This window comes from Monodelphis domestica, chromosome 3 (genome assembly GCF_027887165.1).
Source record: "Monodelphis domestica isolate mMonDom1 chromosome 3, mMonDom1.pri, whole genome shotgun sequence".
Taxonomy (NCBI): domain Eukaryota; kingdom Metazoa; phylum Chordata; class Mammalia; order Didelphimorphia; family Didelphidae; genus Monodelphis; species Monodelphis domestica.
The window spans coordinates 521,925,987-521,948,503 of NC_077229.1; positions in this window are offsets into that span (position 1 = coordinate 521,925,987).

Genomic DNA, 22,517 nt, shown 5'->3' on the forward strand with positions numbered 1-22,517 from the left:
GGTGTGAAACACAAAGATCATTGACAGAATAAATTGGACATCTGAGGAAGGATATGGCAAAAAGTAAGGAAGAGAAGGACAAACAGGGAAAAAAGTAAAGGGAAATACTTTATGACTTTGAATGTGAATGGGATGAATTCACCTATAAAACTAAAATGGATAGTAGAATGGATCAAAAAACAAAACCTGAGAAATGTGTTATTTAAAAGGAACACACCTAAAAATGAGAGACATATAGAGTAAAAATAAAGGACTGGAATACAATATAGTATACTTTGAGTGATACAGAGAAAGCAAGGGTAGCAATCCTGATCTCTGACAAAGGTAAAAATAATATAGTTATAATCAAAAGAGATAAATAAGGAAATTACAATATGTTAAAAGGGACCATAGTAATTAAGCTATATCAATATTAAACATATATGTACCAAATGTAATAGCATCCCCTTTAAAAATTAATTACAGATAGAAAAAGAGAAGAAAATAATAATGATGGATTTAATTTTCTCCTCTCAGTACTATATCAATGTTGACATAAATAAATAAGACATCAAGGAGATGAGTAGAATCTTAGATAAGTTAAAAATGATAGATGTCTATAGAGAATTTAATAATTTCCAATTGGGATACAGACCCAGTAGTAATATTTCTAGATCAAAAGGTAAGCATTCTTTGAAAGCCCTTTGGTTGTGACTCCAAATTGCATGCCAGAATGGTTGGATCAGTCCACAACTCCATAAGCAATGCATTAGTGTCCCAATTTTGACACATTCCCTTTAACATTTATCATTTTCCTTTACTGTCATATTGGCCAATATGAATTTTAGATTTACTCCACCCTGCTTAGTCTATAGAATTTTAGCAAACAGGAATGTATACACCTCCACTTAAGGATTAATTGTGGGGAAGGATGGTCTGTGACCCATGTGTGCTAGCAAGTGACAAATCAGAAATAACTGAATGACCCTTGGGGCTGTCCAAAATCAAGTTTAATCCACCATTGGTACATGAGAGACACAGGAAGTGATGTAAAGAACTGCCTTTATGTTTTGTGTCACTTCCTGTGAGAGGGACTTTTGCAGACTTTGGTGGTGGAACTTGACTTGGTGGAGCTCCAGCATGGTACCTCAGCCTCCTTCCCTGAATGACCATGTGGTGAGTGATGAGGCTGACTCCCCTTTCCCTTGACTTTTCTGAAGGTACCAGCCTCCAAGGAGACCCTCATCTTGGAGGAGGCCTCATGGCTGGAAGCCGAGCTAGATTTAATTTTCTGGAAAGACCCCTTGGCTGAGGCCTCTGAACTCCCCCTGGCTCAAGCCAGGCCAGAATAGATCTTCTACCCTTTCCCCTCATTATCCCTCATTCTTAGTTTCTTCTTTCTCTTGTAAATAAACCACCACAGAATTCCATTCAATCTCAAACCTAAAATTTACCCCTAACACCAATCTAACAGGTGTGATAGTGCCTCAAAGTTGTTTTCATTTGTATTTCTCTAATAAAGAGGGATTTCTGAACATTTTTCATATGATTAATGATAGCTTTTATTTCTTATTCTGAAAATTGCTTATTCATATCCTTTGACCATTTATCATTTGGGAAAAGATTTGGATTCTTATAAATTTGACTTAGTTCTTTATATATTAGGAAATGAATCTGTTATAAAAATTTTCCCCTTCATTGTTTCTCTTTTAATCTTGGTGGCATTAGTTTTGTTTTTATAAAACCTTTTAAATTTAATATAATCAAAATTATTCATTTTATCTCATAATATATTCTATCTTTTCTTCAGTCATAAATTTTTGCCTTCTCCATAGATCTAAAGGCTAAATTATTATATTTTCCCTATCCATTTTGACTTTATCTTGGTGTAGATGTGAGATGTTGATCTAAACCTAATATCTCCCATACTGTTTTCCAATTTTCTTAGCAGTTGTTTTTTTAAATCAAATAGTGAGTTCTTATCTCAAAAGTTTAGATCTCTGGGTTTATCAAAAATAGATTGTTGAAGTCATTTAGCCCTAATTGATTTCATTGATTCCCCCACACACCCTTATTTCTTAGCCAGTACCAGATTGTTTTGATGATTACTGTTTTATACACTTTAAGATCTGGTTCTGCTAGGCCACCATCTTTACATTTTGTATTAGTTTCCTTCATATCCCTGACCATTTGTTCTTCCATATGTATTTTGTTATTATTTTTTCCATTACTTTAAAATTGTTTTTTTTTTGTATTTTGACTAGTATAACAGCAAATAAATAAATACATTTAGGTAGAATTTTTATTTTTATCATATTTTCTTGGTCTACCCATGAGCAATTAATGTTTTTCCAATTATTTAAATCTAATTTTACTTGTGTGAAAAGTGTTTTGTAAATGCATTCATATAATTCTTGTGTTTGACTTGGCAAATAGATTCTCAAGTATTTTATATTGTCTAGAACCATGTTGGCAAAGACTTGGCATTGTGTCCTGGCATGCAGGAGGAGACTACTATTTTCCCTTTCTCCACCATTCTTGAGAGAATTTTTTACATGCACCATTCTTCTACCCAACAGCCCAGTGCAAGCACTTCCTCCCTCTGCTCTTTGAAATAATGCATGTAGCTCACAGGTGCCTTGAAACCACATTGTGGCCACTCGATCTCTAAAAGTATTGCCAATGCTGTTCTTGAGTGATTTTAAATGGAGTTTTTCTTCATAACTCTTGCTGCTGTGTTTTGTTGGAAATATATAGAAATACTATTGATTTGTTTGGGTTTGTTTTGTATCCTGCAACTTCACTAAATTTATTAATTATTTCAACTAGTTTTTTAGTTCATCTTCTAGGAATGTATATTCCTAGAATATGTATACAATCAAGTTATCCACAAAAACTGATAGTTTAGTTTCCTTATAGACTACTTTAATTCCTTAAAATTCTTTTTTGCTCTAATTGCTAATGTTAACATTTCAAGTACAATATTAAATAATAGTGGTGATAATGGACATCCTTGCTTCATTCCTTATCTTATTTATTCCTTATCCATATTGCAGATGATACTTACTGGTGCTTTATTCTTATTCCTATACTTTCTAGTGTTTTCAATGGGAAGGTGTGATTTATTTTTGTCAAAGGATTTTTTCTGCATTTATTGAGCTAATCATGTGATTTCTGTTAGATTACTGATATGGCCAATTATGCTGATTGGTTTCATAATATTAAACCAGCCTTGCATCCCTGGTTTATAACTCACCTGGTCATAGTGAATGATCCTTGTGATACATTGCTTTAATTGCTTCCATGACCTTTTAATCATCTTTTCCCATTTGGTATATTCTTCTTTTCATGGAACTCTTTTCTTTATTGCATTTTTTTGCTTTCTTTCCAGGAGGTCAATTCTGTATTTTTAGGAAATATTTTCTTCATTGGATTTTTGTGACTTTTTTTGAGTTGACCGATTTTGCTTTTTAAGCTACTATTTTTTGTATTATTTTCATTTCTTTTTTATTTTTCTTTGACCTGCCTTATGTGATTAATTTCTGTATCCTTGAACTACTATTCCCAGCACTCCACTCTCTTTCTCAAATTAGATGCTGATTTAAAGAATATATATATTTTGTGTAGCCCCACCACTTGCTCTGTCTTGCTCTGATCATTTTGGTGGTGGTGTCGTGAGGTGAGTGGCAGGAGAATCTATTCACATGACCTTATATTTTTTTAGAAAATTACCTTTTTATTCTTTTACTTCAAGTGATTATTAATAAACTTTATAAACTATAATACTTGGAGTATTGGACATTATTTTAAATCCTACCCTTATTTGATTTTTAATTCCTTTGTGGGTTCTTCCAGAGCTGAGAGCAATTCCAGATGTTCTTTTAGGTTTTGTATGTGTTTTCTTGGATATCATCATTTCCTGTGGTTTTTGTCTTGCTCTTTGGCTCTGCAGAAATTTTCTATGGAGGTGTTTCTTTTGCTGTTTACTTATTTTCCCACCCTTTTTTTGCAATAGACTGGAAGTTTTGATAGATACTGAAGTTGATTCTGTCTCCTCTGCTGATTGCTTGCAGGTCTCAGCACTTGGAGCTATTTTTTATAAAGGCTTAATCACAAAAAAATCAAGTGCTACTGACTTCTGGACCTCATTGTGAGCCATTTCCAGGGCTTGGAATTGCAATGACTGTGTTTTGGGATGCTCTTTTGTTGGTTGTGTAAATCCAGGGTCCTAAAGTTGGCTTATGCCCAGTCTCTGAACCTGGAGCTCTAAGTAAGGGGGTGGTCAGTTAGCACTCACTGAGTGCAATTTTGCTTCTGATTCTCCCTCATCATATGAAAATCCCTTGAAAAATCAAATCTTTCTGCCTTCTGTAAAAATTAAAATTCAATGTGCAATAATAAACATATTATATTTTATATTTATAAGATTTATTAATGATCATTAGAAATAAAGGAATAAGAAAGGTAACAAAATAAAAAGACCCATGACTAATCAGCCAGTTCCAAACCCCCATACTTACCAACCTTGCCTTCAAGTCCAAGAGAGAAAATAGGACCGCACACTCAATTTATTCCCCATATATACAGGAATTACATAATGACAGGAAATCAGTGGGCTCCTGGGAGATGTAGTTCTTTTTTAGGGTAACAAATGTTCAATCATACACTACCTTTCAAGTTGTGCTCATCAGAAGAGCCCTCCTCACTGTCTTAAAGTTGGTTTTTTAGTCTTTTCATTTTGCGACACTTTTTAAAAATTGATTTAGAAGGATTGTCAAAGCAGTTACAGATTTCACTGGTATTAAGCTGCCATATTGAGTTTTGTGCAATCGTATGAAAATAATTTAATAATGCAAGAGAAATAGAAGAAAACTTACAGAAAATAAATTTTCTCTACTATCAGATTAAAAATAAAATACTTAAATAAGTCTAGTTTTGAAAAAACATTTTAACAAACCATATGTGAATTTCCTAAGAAAACAGCATGAAGACCAGAAAGATTCAAAAGTTAATTCTACCAAAGTTTCAAGGATCAGTTAATTCCAATATAAAATAAAGTATTTATGATAACTGATTACAAAATAACTGATAACAAAACAAAGAGTTTTACCAAATTCTTGTGTAATTACAATTTTGTACCCCAGAACTCCATTTTCCAGAATCCAACTTTCAAACTCACATTAAGTCCTTACATTTAGGAGATAAAGTTTCTGTAACCCCACTCCCTTGCTCTCCTCTCCTGATACCAAGGTCAGGGAAAAACCTCTCTTTATTCAGATTTATTTTGGTCTTTCTATTTCCTTTACTTCAAGTGATTATTAATAAATCTTATAAAAGATAATGCTTGGATATTAACTTTAATCTTACATTTCTTTTACAAAAAAAATTTGGTGCTGACATCTAAACAATAATGAACAAAAACAGAAAAAGAAACTGATAGATCAATCTCATTAATGAATATGGATACAGAAATCCATACAAAATTCCCCCAAGGAGACTACAATAATGTATCTCAAAGATAATACTCACTAAATATTATTAAAATCACTGCAAAGATGAGCTATAAATAGATTATTCTTAAAATGATATGAAGCAGTTGCCTAAAACCATCAACAAGTATTATTATTAATGAGAAGCTAGAAATATTCCCAGTAAGATAAAAATTGAATGAAGGATGCACATTGTCATCAATATCATTTATATACATGCAGAAATGCTAGTAATAGTAGGAAGAAAAGAAAAAGAAATTGAAGGAATAAGAATATGCCAAAAAGAATAAAATATATTTATGGACAATACAATGGTACATATGTGGAAAATCCTAGAGATTCAATTAAAAAGGTAGTTCATATTATCAAAAAATTCAGAAAGTAACAAGATATAAAATTAACCCATATAAATCAATACCATTTTTATATTTTAATAACAAAGTCCTTTAATAAGATATAGAAAGAGATACTCCATTAAACACACACACACACACACACACACACACACACACACACACACACACACAGAATTAAATATCTGGGAGTATAACTGCCAAAACAAAACCAGTAAATACATGAAAATAATTAGAAAACACTTTTTATACAAATAAATTTAGATCTAAATAATCAAAGAAATATTAATTATTCATAAATAGGCATAGCAATTATAATTAAAATATCAATTCTAACTAATCTACTTATTCAATGACATCCCAATTAAATTACTAAAAAATTAATTAGTCAGAAAAAATTGTAATCATTTGGAAGAACAAAAGACCAAGGATATAAAAGGAATCAATAAAAAAACAAAAGAAGGAAGTCTAGAAGTACTAGATTTAAAATTATTTTTAAAAGCAGAAACTATCAAAACTAGAGAAATGGAAAGCAGGATCGGTGGAATAGAACAGATATACAGCAAACAGAAGTAAAGGATTATTCTAATATTGTATTTGAAAAAAAGCATAAATCTAGGTTTGGGGGATTAGATATCTGCTAATAAAAATGCTGAAAAATTGAAAGTTACTTTTGCAAAACCTAGGTATGGACAAATATTCTATTTGATAAGATCAAAATATGTAGATGATCTTGACAAAAAAGTAGATATCATAAGTAAATATTAAGAATAGAAGACATATTGCCTGTCATATTTATGGATAGGAGATGAATTTATGAGGCAATAAGAGATGTAGAACATTGTGAAATGTAAAATGGATAATTTTGAATACAGTAAATAAAAAAAGTTTTTGCACAAATAAAACAAATATTGCCAAGATTAGAAGGAATGCAGAAAATTGGGGGAAATATTTTAGAGAAAGGCTCTCAAATAGAGGTTTAATATCTGAAATATGTAGAAAACTTGTCAAATTTATAAGAAAAATAGCCATCCTACAAAATGATATAAGGGCAAAAGATATGAACAGATAATGGTCAGGAAAAGAAATCAAAGTCATATGTAGGTATGTGGAAAATGCCCTAAGGCATTACTGATTAGATAAATGCAAACCAAAGCAAGTATGAGATATCACATCATGCTCATCAGACTGGTTAAAATGTCAAAAGAGCAAAATTTAATAAGTTGATAAAAAGCACGTTAGAATCCAAATAACCAGACTTCTTGGCTAAAATGGTGGCAAAGTAGCGGGAATGGCCAGAACCTCCTCACAATTGATCATTACAAAATGTCTCTTTTTAAATTACAAAATTGCCACAATATGAGGGGGAAAAAATTACACCTACCAAAGCTTGAGTTGATCACCCTTCCTGTATACCACATACTGTACCAGAGTCAGACAAGGGCCGGGGAGATTGCTAAACTCTTGGGAATTGGCTGAGGGCACTAAAGACTTACCCCTGAGGACAGTGCAAAGCCTTGGCAGAGAGACTTGGGACCCGAGGTGGAAGAGCACTGAGTCTGGGAGTGGTAATAGGGCAGAACCTGGCTGCCCACAACAGACACAATGGGTACTTGAAAATAGCCTAAAGGCAAAACACCTTATAGCTCTCTACACAAAGAGCTGCCTGCCCTCCTCACTCAGACTCAGGGGAGATAATACACTCACTCAGGGGAGATAATACAGACAAAAAAAAAAAACACCACAGAAATGGCCACTAACACCAAGGAACTATAAGGCACAAGTACCAAAAGAAAAAAGCTCCAACAGAAAAGCCTTTGTCACTGGATGATTTCTATGGAGAAAAAGAGTAAAATACAGAAGCCACAGTAGAGTAAAAAACAAGAAAATACATACAAACTTTCCCCCCAAAATGGAAAATGTTCACAAGCTCTCAAGGAATTCAAAAAATAGTCCAAGAAAAGAAATACAGAAGAAAAATGGGAAGAAAAGTGGGAAAAATAAATGAAAGTAATTAGAAAAGAAAATAAGTTTAAAAGACAAAGTTTTCCACCTGGAAAAAAAAGCACAGAAATCACTTGACGTAATAACCAAAGTAGAGAGCACAATTGACCTGCTGGAAGCCACAAAAAGCAGGATAGACCACACTGAAAAGAAAAAATTTTAAAAATCATAGCTGAAAACCAGTCTTTAAAGACTAGAATTGGGCAAGTAGAAGCCAGTGATCTCAAAGGACAGGAAGAAGAAAACATGAAATAACTCATTGAAAAGATAAGTGACCTAGAAAACAGATCAAGGAAAGCTAAAAAAAAAATAGGAGCCTTGGCATCATATTACAAGAAATTATCCAAGAAAAAGGCCTTGATATTTTTTAATAGAGGGGTAAAATAGATATTGAAAGAGGCCATAGATCACCCTCTACACTAAATACCACAAAGACATTGCAAACAGTTTCAAAAAAGCAGAAATAATAATGCAACTTTTTTTCAGATCATAATGCAATAAAATTTTTAATTAGTAAAGGTACCTGGAGAGGCAAATCAAAAATTAATTGGAAATTAAATAATATGATTCTCCAAAATCACATGGTTAAACAACAAATCAGAATAATAATTAATGATTTCATTAAAGAGAATGACAATGAGGAAACAACATATAAAAATCTATGGGATGCAGTCAAAGCAGTACTCAGAGGAACCTTTATATCCCTAAGTGCATATATCTACAAATAGAGAGGGAAGAGGTCAACAAATTGGGCATGCAAATAAAAAACCAGAAAGAGAAAATAAGACTAGGATTGGATACTTTGAAAAAAATAAAATAAAGTACTGGTTAGTCTAATTAAAAAAGGAAAGAAGGAAATCAAATTAACTATATCAAAGTTGAAAAGGACAACCTCATCTCTAATGAAGAAGAAATTATGATAACAATTAAAAAATATTGTGCGCAATTATGTGAGAATAAATATGACAATCTATGTGAAATGAGTGAATGTTTACAAAAATAAAAATTGCCTGGATTAACAAAAGATAAAATTGAATGATTAAACAGAAAATAAATTGAACAAGCCAACAAGGAACTCCCTAAAAAAAATCCTCATGGCCAGATGTATTCATAAATGAATTCTATCAAACATTTAAAGAATAACTAATCCCAATATTATAGAAACTATTGGACAAAAAAAGCAAAGAAGGAGTTTAGCAAATTCCTTTAATGACAAAAATACAGTATTGATTCCAAAGCCAAGTAGACCAAAAACAAAGAAAGAAAACTACCGACCAATCTTCTTAATGAACATAGGTGCAAAAATCTTAAAAAGAATACTAGCAAAAAGACTCCAGGAAGTTATTAGGAGGATTATTCATGATGATCAGGTGGGATTTACACCAGGAATGCAAAGATGGTTTAATATTAAGAAAATGATTTACATAATTGCCCATATAAACAATCAAATCAACAGAAATCACATTATAATCTCAATAAATGCAGAAAGAATTTTTGACAATACAACACTCATTCTTGTTGAAAATACTAGAAAGTATAGGAATAGAAGGACCTTTCCTAAAAATAATAAATAGTATATATTTAAAACCATCAACAAGCATCATCTGCAATGGGGATAAGTTAGAAGCCTTCTCAACAAGATCACCAGTGAACAAGGTTGCCCATTATCATCTCTATTATTTAACATGGTACTAGAAACACTAGCAGTAGGAATTAGAGGAGAAAAAGAAATTAAAGCTATTAAAATAGACAATGAGGAGACCAAGCTATTGCTCATTGCAGATGGTATGATGGTCTACTTAAAGAATTATAGAGAATCAACTAAAAAGATAGATAGATAGATAGATAGATAGATAGATAGATAGATAGATAGATATAATACTCAACTTTAGCAAAGTAGCAGAACACAAGATAAACCCACATAAATCATCAGCATTTCTGTATATTTTCAACAAAATTCTTCAGTAAGAGTTAGAAAGAGAAATTCCATTTAAAATCACCCTAGATAATATAAAATATTTAGGAATCTATTTGCTGAAACAAAACACAGAAATTATGTGAACACAACCACAACACAAAATGCTTTTCACACAATTAAAACTAAATCTAAATAATTGGAAAAATGTTATTTACTCATGACTAGTATGAGCTCATATAATAAAAATTACAATCCTGCCCAAATTAATTTACTTATTCAGTTCCATGCCTATCAAACTACCAAGAAACCTTTTTATTGAATTTGAAAAAATATATAACAAAGTTAATTTCAAAGAAAAAATGATCAATAATATCAAGGGAACTAATGAAAAAAATGTGGAGGATGGCAGCCTACTAGTACCAGATCTTAAACTTGACTATAAAGCAGTGATCATCAAAACAATATGGTACTGACTGAGAGACAGAAGAGAAGAGCAATGGAATAAACTTGGGGTAAATGTCCTCAGCATGATAGTATAAGGTAAACCCAAAGATCTGAGCTTTTGGGACAAGAACCCACTGTTTGATAAAAACTTCTAGGAAAATTGGAAAACAGTATCAGAAAGATTTGGTTCAGATCAACATTTCTTACCCTACACCAAGATGAATTCAGAATGAGTAAACAACTTAAATATAAAGAAGGAAGCTAGAAGTAAATTCAGTAAACATAGAATAGTATTCCTGTCAGATCAATGGGAAAGAAAAGAATTTTAGAACAAGCAAGAGATAGATAATATTACAAAATGGAAAATGAATAATTTTTATGACATTAAATTTAAAAGGTTTTATGAAAACAAAGCCAATGCATCCAAAATTAGAAGGGAAACAAAAAATGGGGAGAATGTCTTTAAAGTAAAAATCTCTGGCAAAGGTCTAATTTCTCAGATTTATAAGGAGCTAAATCAATTGTACAAAAATCAAGGCATTCCACAATCGATAAATGTCAAGGGACATGAATAGGCAATTTTCAGATAAAGAAATCAAGACCATCAAAGAACATATGAAAAAGTGTTCTAAGTCTCTTATAATTAGAGAAATGCAAATCAAAACAATTCTGAATTACCACCTCACACCTATCAGGCTGGTTAACATGTTGGAGGGGATGTGGCAGAGTGATGAAATGATCCAACCATTCTGGAAGGCAATTTGGAACTATGTCAAAAAGGCTTTAAAAGATTGCCTAACCTTTGACACAGCCTGGGTTTTTTCCCCAGAGAGATAACATAGATAAAATGTGTACAAAAATCCTCATAGATGAGCTCCTTGTGGAGGCAAAAAATTGGAAAATGAAGGTATGTTCTTCATTTGGGGAATGACTGAACTAATTTTGGTATCTATTGGTGATGGAATACTATTGTGCTAAAAGCAAAAATGAACTAGAGGAATTCCCTGAGAAATGGAATGATGTCCAGGAATTGATGAGGAGTGAAAGGAACAGAACCAGGAGAATATTGTACACAGAGATTGATTCACTGTGGTACATTGGAATGTAATAGACTTCTCTACTAGCAGCAATTCAATGATCCAGGACAATTCTGAAGGACTCATGAGAAGGAACACTATCTTCATTCAGAGAAAGAACTGGGGGAGCAGAAACACAGAAGAAAAAATTGCTTGATTACATCATTCAATAGGGATATATTTGGGAAGGTAGACTCTAAATCATCACTCCAAGGCAAATATTAATAAATGGAAATAGTTCTTGATAAATCATACATGTAAAACCCAGTGGAATTGTTCATTGGCTATGAGAGGGGGGAGCAAGAGAATGAAAGAACTTAAATCATGTAACCTTGGAAAATATTATAAATTAATCAATTAAATAAATAAATCCCTGGTTTCATTTGAAATTAATCTCTAGCATTATCTCTAGTGTCCTCTCTTCTCTATTCTTTTGTATTTGCTTCAAGTGAATTTTCTATATACCTGCATTTGTGCATATTGTCTTTGCATTATAATGTAAGCTTCTTGAGAGCAGGGACTACTTTACTTTTGTCTTTGTCTCCCTCTAAATTAGCAAAGTAATTTAAATATAAAAGTAAGGATAGGAACTGAACCTGGTATTTCAGAGGTATAGAGCACTCAAAAGTGAGGAATCTTTCTCACCCAAAGATTATTGATTCTTTCTGTGTTACTTATTGTCTTAGAGAAATGCCTAGTTCATTAAATTTAAATAACAATATGTGATTTTTTTTCCAATTAGCTTGCCTTTTCTGGCTCTGAGGTCACATTTTTATCCACAATAATACTGGTATCTCTTCATCACATAGTAGGTGCTTTATATTGGCTATTGATTGAATGACAGCACACTGTCTCAAACTTCTGCCAATGACCACTTTGACGTGTGTATAGATTATTCTTCAATTCTATAGAGATGGGAAAATACATAAGTGGGTCTATAAGTATTTTTGTAATGTTCCTAATCCCCACCCCACCCCCAAATAATTGAGTGTACTTTCCTCTTTCAGATATATTGAGAATAGGTCACTTACTGGCCTCAAAATTGAATCTCCTCAGACATAATCCTTCTCTATGTATATTGAAGTCTATTTCCTTTTCTTTCTTTGGGTTTTTAACAATATTTCTACTTTTTTTTTCCACCAGGATTTTTTAAATTTGAAAAGTAGTTTTCTCTTACCCCTTCCCATTATGAAAAAAGGGAAAAAAAGAAAAAAATGTGTAAAAATGTATTTATTCAATAAAAAAAAACATATAATCTCCCACTTTGGACATATTCAAAAACATCTCTCACATAGTGCAATGTGAGTTCATCACATCTCTGTCAGGATAAAGGTAATATATTTTATCTTTGCAATTTTTCCCAATTAATGGGCACTTGATCTGCAGGACCTTGAATTTCAAGGATATACTGATCACTGGAAGTTTTAAAAGAAAGATTCATTACTTACAAATTAAGAAGATAAAAATGGTCCTTCAAAGAAATAAAAGACATTAGAGTATTCTTGAAGATGTGAATTTGAGATTTATTCCACTCTGCTTAGTCTAGTAATCAGGAATGTATATACCCCTACTTAAGGATTAAGTGTTGAGAAGAGTAGCCTATGACAGACATGTGCTAGCAAAGTGACAAATAAGAAACAACTGCCAGACCCTATGAGCTGTCCTAAGTCAAGCTTAAGCTACCATTGGTACATGTAAGATACAGGAAGTGATGTAAAAATTGGTCTATATATTTCACATCATTTCCTCTCTCTCTGACCTCTTTTCGCAGAGAGGTGGCTCTTTCTCTTTGGGTGGCAGAGGAACTGAGCTCGGGGTCTCTTTCTTGAAGATGTTGGGTTTGACTGGCGGTTTGGCTCCTGGCAGCATTTTGGCATCATGGCATGGGTCAGGTGAGGGGTACTCCCTCAGCTCTATTGAAGTTTAGGTTGATTCCTTTTTTTATTCCTTTACCCTTCCTAAATGCTATCTTCCTAGGAGGCCCCTCATCTTGGAGGCGGTCTTGTGGCTGAGGTCTCTGAACTTCCCTTAGCTTAGGCTAGGCCAGAAAATTCTTATACTTTTTTTTCTCTCTCTTCTTCTTAATTCTTTCCCTCTATATTAATTAAACCATAAAATTCCAAAACTGACTTGAGTATTTTTATTGGGATTTTAATTAATCCCTGGCGACCAACTAAATTTATTTTCAGTTAAAAAAAACCCTACATTTACCCCTTACAAAGAAAAGACCATATTTGAAAGGAAAATTTGATATAAAAGAATGAGAATATGAGAGGATAATATGAAAGATCAATTATAAGGAATTTAATAAGGTCAAATTGTTTACTTCTATTCTGGGGAAATGGTATGTTTAAACATTAAGAATATTATTTTGGGGTGATTTGAAGGAGCATATTTAGATAGAAAATATTTCAAGGTAGATTTAAATGAAATAGAATTGGGGAAAAATGAAATAAAAATTGAATGTGGAGAGATATATTAGAAAACCAACTCATTTAAAAAGAGACTTGAATGAAAGAAATGTTACAATGAAGAGGATAAGATGAAGTATTAATGCTAGTACATTTTTTCTCAATGGATTTTGGCAAAAGGGAACAATGCATACACAAAGAAAGATAATATATTTCAACATATCAGGCTGTAAGAGGGCAAAAGATTAAAAGAAGGAATGTTAGAAGGGCATATGGAGTAAGGAAAAGAAGGGCTATAGATGAAGAAAAAAACAAAGGAGGGAATTTTTGTGGTCTTTTATATTAAGGAACAAAAGGGCAAAAGGGGCATGATGGAGGGACTTAACGATGGGTAAATAGATTCAAAATCAGGAGGGTAAGAGGAGGAGAGAAGGAAAGAAACAATAGAAGGTCAGGGAAAGAAAATAAAGATGGAAACTAAGGAAAGGGTGGGGATTAGGGTAAAAGGAAAATTAGACTTTTGAGGAAGAATAAGATAAAAAGAGAGATAAAGGAAAAGCGATGACAAAAAACAAAATTAAGGGAAATGTATAACCAATAATTATAACTTTGTATGTTAATGGGATGAATTCACCCATAAAACAGAAATGGGTGGAAAATGAATTTAAAAAGAACTCAATAAAATTTTGTTCTACAGGAAATAGCATAAAATGAAAGATAGAGAAAATTATAATAATAGAGGAATTAATTGAATATATTGTGCTTCAGCTGACAAAAGAGATTAATAATCATGATTTCAGACAAGATTAAATGTGAAACACAACAAATAAAAAGAGATAAACATGGTCACTAGGTTATTTTAGAGGGTACCAAAGATAATCAATACTACATATATTATATGGACCAAATGATCAACCATCAATATTTTTTTTTGAAACCATTACCTTCCGTCTTGGAGTCAATACTGAGTATTCATAGATATATGTAGAGAATTGTATACAGACAGAAGGCATATATGTTTATCTCAACAGAACAAGGTACTTGTACAAAAATTGACCATATATGAAGACAAAAAAATTGTATAATTAAAATATCCCCAAAATGTTGATATGTTGTTTCCTTGTTGTCATTCTCGTCAATAAAATCATTGTCTCTATGATTTGTTCTTTAACAAACCAGTTTCCTTCTATTTTTTCATTTTTTAAATAAAAAATTGTTTTATTAATTCTTCCTGCAACTGAGATCATTGGCTTCAATTTACCCAATTCTAGTCTTTATTTTTTCCCATTTTAATAAGTTTATTTTGTCTATTTAGAACATTATTCCTTGGTTAAAATAATCACATTATTTCCCTCCCTCCCCTCTACCCACTCTTCCCCGCAGCCAATGTGCAATTTCATTGGGTATTACTTGTGTCCTTGTTCAGAACCTATTTCCATGTTTTTGTTTACACTAGGATGTTCATTTAGAGTCTACATTCTCATCAACATCCCTTTGACACATGTATTCAAGCTGTTGTTTTCTTCAGTGTTTTACTCCCACTATGTTTCCTGTGGATGTGCTTAGTGGTTTTACTCTTAAGTTCCTCCAAGTTGTTCAGGTCATTGTATTACCACTAATGGAGAAGTCCATTACACTTGATTATACCACAGTGTCTCAGTCTCTGTGTACAATGTTTTCGGGTTCTACTCCTCTAACTCTGCATAAATTCCTGGAGGTTGTTCCAGTCCCCATGGAATTCCTCCACTTTATTATTCCTCTGAGCACAATACTATTCCATCACCAACATATACCACAATTTGTTCAGCCATTCCCCAATTGAAGGGCATCCTCTCATTTTCCAATTTTTTGGCACCACAAAGAACACAGCTATGAAGTTTTGTGAATGTATTATGTGCTGCTGAAAAGAAGGTATATCCCTTTTTGTCCTTGTTTATTTTTCTCCACATATCTACCAACTCTAATTTTTTCTAAGATTTCATTCACTTCTCTTAGCTTTTTCTTATTTATTTTTTGGTTTGATTTATATAGTTCTGATAGAGGAAGTTTCAGGTCTCCCACTAGTATAGTTTTTCTATCTATTTCATCCTTGAACACCACTAGATTCTCCTTTAGAAATATAGATGCTATGCCATTTGGTGCATATATGTTGAGTACAGATATTTCCTCATTTTTTATACTGCCTTTTATCAGGATGCAATTATCTTCCCTATCTCTTTTAATTAGATTTATTTTTACTTTGGCTTTGTCAGATATCATGATTGTGACTCTTGCCTTCTTTTTATTAGTTGATGCTCAATAGATTTGGCTAAATTCCTCTTACTTACACCCTTTGCATATCTACCTTCCTCATATGTGTTTCTTTTAGACAGCATATGGTAGGGTTTGGGATTCTAATCCACTCTGTTATTTGCTTGACTTTTATGGGTGAGTTTATTCCATTCATATTCAGAGTTATGATTACTAGCTGTGTATTTCCCAGCATTGTGGTTTCTACACCTAGTCTTGCCTTTTCTTCTTTCACTATTTCTTTCTACACCAATGTTTGTTTTTAATCAGTCCCCCTAGTTCCTTATTTTACTTCTCTTTCTACCCACCTCCTTTCTTATTTCCCCCCTTAGTTTCATTGTAGACTTTTTAAAATTACCCTCCCACCCTCTCCCTTCCTTGTACTGCTTCCCTCCCCACCAGTCCATTTGTTACCCTTCTACAACCCTATAGGGTGCAAATTTATTCTTCACCCCAATGGATTGGATTGTTCTTCCCCCTTTGGGTCAATTTCAAAGCAGGTAAGAGTAGAATATTTTCTATCTCCAACCTCTTTACCCTTTCAGTGTATTGATGTTCTCCTCCCTCCCACCATGAGCTTCTTTGTGACATACAAATTTACCCCCATTTGTTTCTTTTCCCATTTCTTTGAGTACTAACCTCTTTTTTTAGTTCTAGTTGTATATATGTATATATATATATATATATATATATATATATATACTAACACACATGTATATGTATTTATGCTTGCATATATCTATGTACCTATTTATGTCTTGTCCTTTCATCCTATACAGTTTGTCACTGTTCTCTTTAAGTGTAATTCTTCTAGCTGCCCAGGTGATATCAGCAGTTTTTAAGAGTTATCAATGATCTCTTTCTTGTAGTAAAACATAGCATTTTAACTTACTGAGTCTCTTTAAAAAATGGGGGAGGGGTTGTTTGTTTTGTTTTGCTTTTCTTTTTTCTCTCTTTTTTAATTACCTTTTGATGATTCTTTTGAGTTCTGTGCTTGGGCATCAAATTTTCTGTTTAGGTCTTGTCTTTTCCTTACAAATTCTTGGAATTCTTCTATTTTGTTGAATGACCATATGTTCCCCTATAAAAATATAGTCAGTTTTGCTGTGTAGTTGATTCTTGGTTGTAGACCCGGTTCCCTTTCTTTACAGATTATCACATTCCATGCCTTTCAGTCCTTCTGTGTGGATGCAGCCAGATCCTGTGATATCCTCACTACAGTTCCATGGTATCTAAATGACTCCATGGCAGCCTGTAATAGCTTTTCTTTGGTCTGATATTTCTTGAATTTGGCTATAACATTCCTGGGTGTTGTCAGTTGGGGATTAAGTACAGGGAGTAATCTGTGGATTCTTTCAATCTCCAATTTTTCTGTCTTGTTCTAGAATATCAGGGCAGTTTTCTTGAATAATTTCCTGTAGTTTTTGTCATGGTCTTCTGGTAGACCAATGATTCTTAAATTGTTTCTCCTCAATCGATTTTCTAAATCCTCTGTTTTGTGAATGAGATGCTTCATATTTTCCTCAATTTTTTCATTCTTTTAGTTTTGATTTATAGTGTCCTGCTGCCTTGTGATGTAATTCAATTCTAGTTATTGTATTCTGGTTCTTCAAGACTGGATTTCATCCCTGGATTTTTGGTCATCCTTCTCTTTCTTGTCTGATATTTTATGGAGGTCATCTTTCATCCTCTTTACCTCATCTTTCATCTCCTTTGCCTCATTTTCCAGCTGGTTGTTTTTGGCTTTCAAGACACTATTTTCTTGTTTTATTTCAAGTACCTCTGTTTCCAGATGACTTATCTTAATTTTTAAGTTCTTTTACTAATTGTCTTCAGCCTCTCTTAAATGAGTTTTGAATTGCATTTTGAGTTCTTCCAAAGCCTTTATCCAATTTGCTGGGATTTCTGATTTATTGTTTGCTGATCCCTCCCCCTCTGTTCTGTTTGCTGTATAGAAGCTGTCTATTATAATTTCTTTTTTCATTTTCTGTTGTTTGCTCATATTTACCCTTCTTTGCTCTCTGTAATTGTCTGTGCTCTTGCTCCTCTCATTTTTCTTTTGGTTTTGGAGGCTTCTGTCAATCTCCCCTCTTGGAGCTTTGACAGAAGATCTCTTAGTGCAGTCTGTGGGGAAGGGTTGTTGGTGTTTGAACTTCCCTGTGCTCTGGAAGGTTTCAATTGGATTAAAGTCCAGCAGTCAATGAGTGAGGGGTGTGGACCCTGGGCTTCCCTGAGTTATGAAGTCTTTTGATGTGATTAAGTTCAGCTGGTTTGGGCTGGGTGTGCTCTGAGGCCAAAATCTCCTGGAAGGCTGGAGCAATATGGCGGATCTCCATAGCTGTGGCCAGGCTGCCAGCTCTATGCTCCCTCTACAGTTCCTTCCCTGTCTTCTTTGTTCAATGCTCTGAGCTTCGAACCACCCTACCCTAATGGTACACACTCCAGACCAGCACCTTTGGCTGCCCAGAGGTTCCCACTGCCTCTGGAGTCTCAGTGCTCTAGATGGGATGGGGGAGGGGTCCTGGGAACTTCCTTCTCCCTTCCCCTTAAACCCAAGTGTTCTCAGATTCTGGCTTGGGGTGGGGTGGGGGGGCTGTACCTTTTGAATTGAGTTCAGCATAAGTGTTCCTTGGCTCTATCTTGTTGTTAGGGTTGATTTTTATTCCCCTAGGAGCATTTAATTTGTGATTGGTAAGGAAGGGTATTCAAAGGTCTGAACTTCTGCTCCTTCTAGGCCACCATCTTGACTCTGCCTTCCCCAATTCTAGTCTTTAAAGGCTGATTTTCAGCTATAATCTTTTTATTTTCCTTTTTGGTTTAGTCTATCCCAATTTTCATGCCTTCCAAAAGATCAATTCTCATCTCCAATTTGCTTATTACTTCATTTGATTGTTGTGCCTCTTTTTGCATTTTGACAATTTTATCTTTTAAACTTTTGTTTTCTTTTGGTAAATTTTGTTATTTCCTTTCATTTCTTTTCCCCATTTTTCTTCCCATTTTTCTTCAGTCTTTCTTGGTTCTTCAACTCCTTTTTGAGTTCCTCTAGAGTGTTAGATTTAAAATAGTTTTGAGCATTAAATAGTTGTAGATAAGAGAATGGGAGCCATAAAATGTGATAATTAAAATGTTTGGGAGCAAGGGAAATATATAACAATTATGACCGATGAAATATGTTTTCTACTGTGTCTTGGTTTTGTATAAATATAAGATGGTCACCAGGGAATATATTCCCAATTTATGAATATGTCTAAGCCAACTGGGTTTTATAGAGAAATTTAATTTATAATACACTGATTAATCAATAGAAAAAGAGAGAAAGTAAGAAAGGAATAAGAATGAAGGGTCTCAAGCCAATAAGGCCTAGACCTCAGTCCTAAGAGATAAATCAGTCAGTTGGTTTTATCACTCTCCCAAGATCTCTCTAGGTAAGGCTTCTCATGCCAACCTCAGGCTCCACCTTCAAGAGAGCCTCCTTTCAAGAAATGTTTCCAGAGAATCCTCCTCCTGACTCCTCCTGAGTTCTCCTTCCACAGCCTCCTTCAAGACCTCTCCAGGAGCTCTCCCTCCAGGCCCTCTCTCCTCTCTGACCTCCTTCAGAGCATCCCCCTCTTTTCTCAGTCCTCAGACCCCGCTATCTTTAAGCAAAAAATCCAAGTTCCCTCCCCTCAGTTCTCACATCTACCAATCACTGTTGATGTCTCCCCTCTGCCAATGGTGGCTCTAGCTTAACCCAGGACCGCCCAGAGGTCTGCCCCCTTTGCACATGTCTGTTGAAGGTCATATTCTCAAATAATTAAATCTTGATCTTTGCTGCAGCCCTTCCTAAATCCTGTTACTCTGAGTAGGGTGGAGATTGTAGTTTCCAAGACCTGGGTCTGTCATTCCAAGTATCTTTATTGTATCAATTCTAAAATCAATCATGACTCAAAGAACTTCCTGTTCTATGCTTAAGCATAGGTCAAAGCCCTTTCCATTGTTTAGCAAAAGGTTTCTGTCCTAAAGTAGTCTTAGGTAGGGAGGAGAAGGATCCTCCCATGCCAAGGAGTTTCATATTCCAATAGAGTTCTTACTATCAGTAGGAAATTTTTTTCAAGTATGAAATTTCCCAATGGGGAAATTTCAAACATTCATAAGTCTAAGAAATTTTAAGGTTTACAAGAGCTTGTAACAAATTTCCATTTTTGTGGTGGAATTTGCATGTGTTTGCTTGTTATTCACTCTCTCCTGTTGCTTCTGTATTTTGCTCTTTTTCTCCATAAAAATTTTACAGGGTCAAGAGCTTTTTTCTTATTGTTTTTTACTCCTTTTGCTGCTGGAGGATTGGGGTTTCTCCATAGTGATGGTTCTTGCTTTCTTAGCTTTTGTTTCTCAGGGCTATGCCTTGGCATTATTTTCCCTTCCCTATCAGAGACCTGAATGAGGGCAGGTAAATCTGTGATTTCCTTGTGTAGCAAGCTTTAAAGCATTTTACCCTGAAGCTATATTTTCAGCCTCTGCTGCCTTGGCTATGGCCATCCACTATTCTGTCCCAGCTCAATGCACTTCTCTCCAGGCTATGTGCTCCTCAGCCTTGGGTCTCAAGTCTCACTTCCAAGACCTTTCACTGCCCTGAGGGGTAAGTCTGTGGTGCTCTCCACTAGTTCCTGAGAATTTAGAGATTGCTCTTGCCCTCTCTCAGACTCTAGTGTGGTAGGTGATATGGGGGAAGGGTGATCAGCTTGTGCTTTTGTAAGTGCAGCTTTGCCCCTTTTTAGCATGGGAATCCCCAATACTGCCTACCTTTAATGTTGTACCTAGTGGGAGAGACCCTTTATTCATGCACTTTTGATTTCTATGCTTTTGAGACACTTTGTAATGATTAGTTCAGAGGAGATTCAGAAGGCTCCTGCTACTATCCCCCTATCTTGTCTCAGAATCCCTTCCCCAAATTTTATGATTAAAGGCAGGATTGCAGAAATATTAAGTGAACTTTTTAGTATCATAATGTAATAAGAATTTATTTCATTAGGGACCATGGAGTCACAGAATAAAAATTACTTAGAGACTAAGTGGCATTATCTTAAAGAATGAGTATGTTAAAATTATAGAAAGAGTAAAATATTTTAATGTTATTAAATCTATATAATTATTATTATTAAATTCATTAAAATTTTAATAATGAGAATATATCAAAATTTAAGGAACACAGAAAAAGCAATAGAGGAAAGTTTATCTCTCTAAATGTTAATATCAATAAAATAGAATAGATCAATGAATTCAGTGTACAGTTAAAGATGAGATTCAAAATGGAATGTAAGAAAACTATTTAATTAATAAATAAAATTAAAAAGTTGATTTTCTGAGAAAATCTCACAACATAAATAGTTGTTTAATATTAATTTTAAAAAGAGTAAAGAAACCCATTTTGATAGAATCAAAAATGTAAAGGGTGAATGTACCACTAATCAAGATGAAATCCAAACAATTGTGAGTAATTGTTTTGCCAAATTATATGCCAAAAATTTAATAATTTAGGTGAAATGGATAAATACTTACAAAAATATACATTTCCTAGGCTAGCAGAGGAAGCAATAGAATATTCAAATAAATCTACTTTAGTAAAAAAAATTTAATAGACTATAAATGAACTTCTTAAAAATAAATCTGGACCAGATGGATTTATGAGTGAATTTAAGATCATATACTTCCAATTTTAAATAAATTATCTATAACAGTTGGTAAAAAAGAACTCTCTCCAAACTCCTTTTATAAAAAAAAATGTTGTTCCCTTTTATAGGGATTTTCTTAATCTCTCCCTCTGTCTGTTTAAGAGTCAGTAGAGGGGGATTTCTAGGTGGATCAGAGCTGACAGGAGTCTGTGTGCCAGAGCTGAAATTCTGTTACCAAGGAGATGAGGGAAGAGTTAAGTAAGGAATCAGTTGGCAGTTAGGTCTTTTTTCTTTGGATCTTGAGAGAGGAGGAGTTCTGTCTCTGAGGCAAGGGGCTGCTACTGGCAGTTTACTACTGACAGTTGGAGAATAAAACCTTATTAAGGAGGTCATGGGGAGTGTCTGTTGATTTATTAGTGTAAGATAGCTAGTTAGTGAATCAATTTTAGATAGAGTAGGTTAGATAGGCCTGGTGTGGCCAGGCAAGAACAACCTATTCTCAGAAGACAGAAGTAGGGTTTTAGAAATTTTAGTTAGTATTAGGAATTTAGGTATAGTAATAGGATGTTTAGGTATAGTAATAGGATATAATAATCTCTCTTTCCTCATTCTCTACTTTCTCTCTGTATTTCTCAAATTAAACTTATTGGTTTATTCAACTGCTCTCCTCACTTTTGTCAAACCCTTACATCCCTAAACCAGTAAGAGCAGAATAAGAGAAAGAAAATTAAACTAATATACTTATTAAATGTAATCTCAAATTGCCAAAAAAATTATTAAATAGGAAAAAATAACAAAAATATCCATTTGGGAAAAAAAGTCAAGAATATGGAAGGTGACGATTTGAAAAAATGTTAAGGAAGTTTATTAATAATGGATTTCTAACCTTATTATATAGCAGTAATT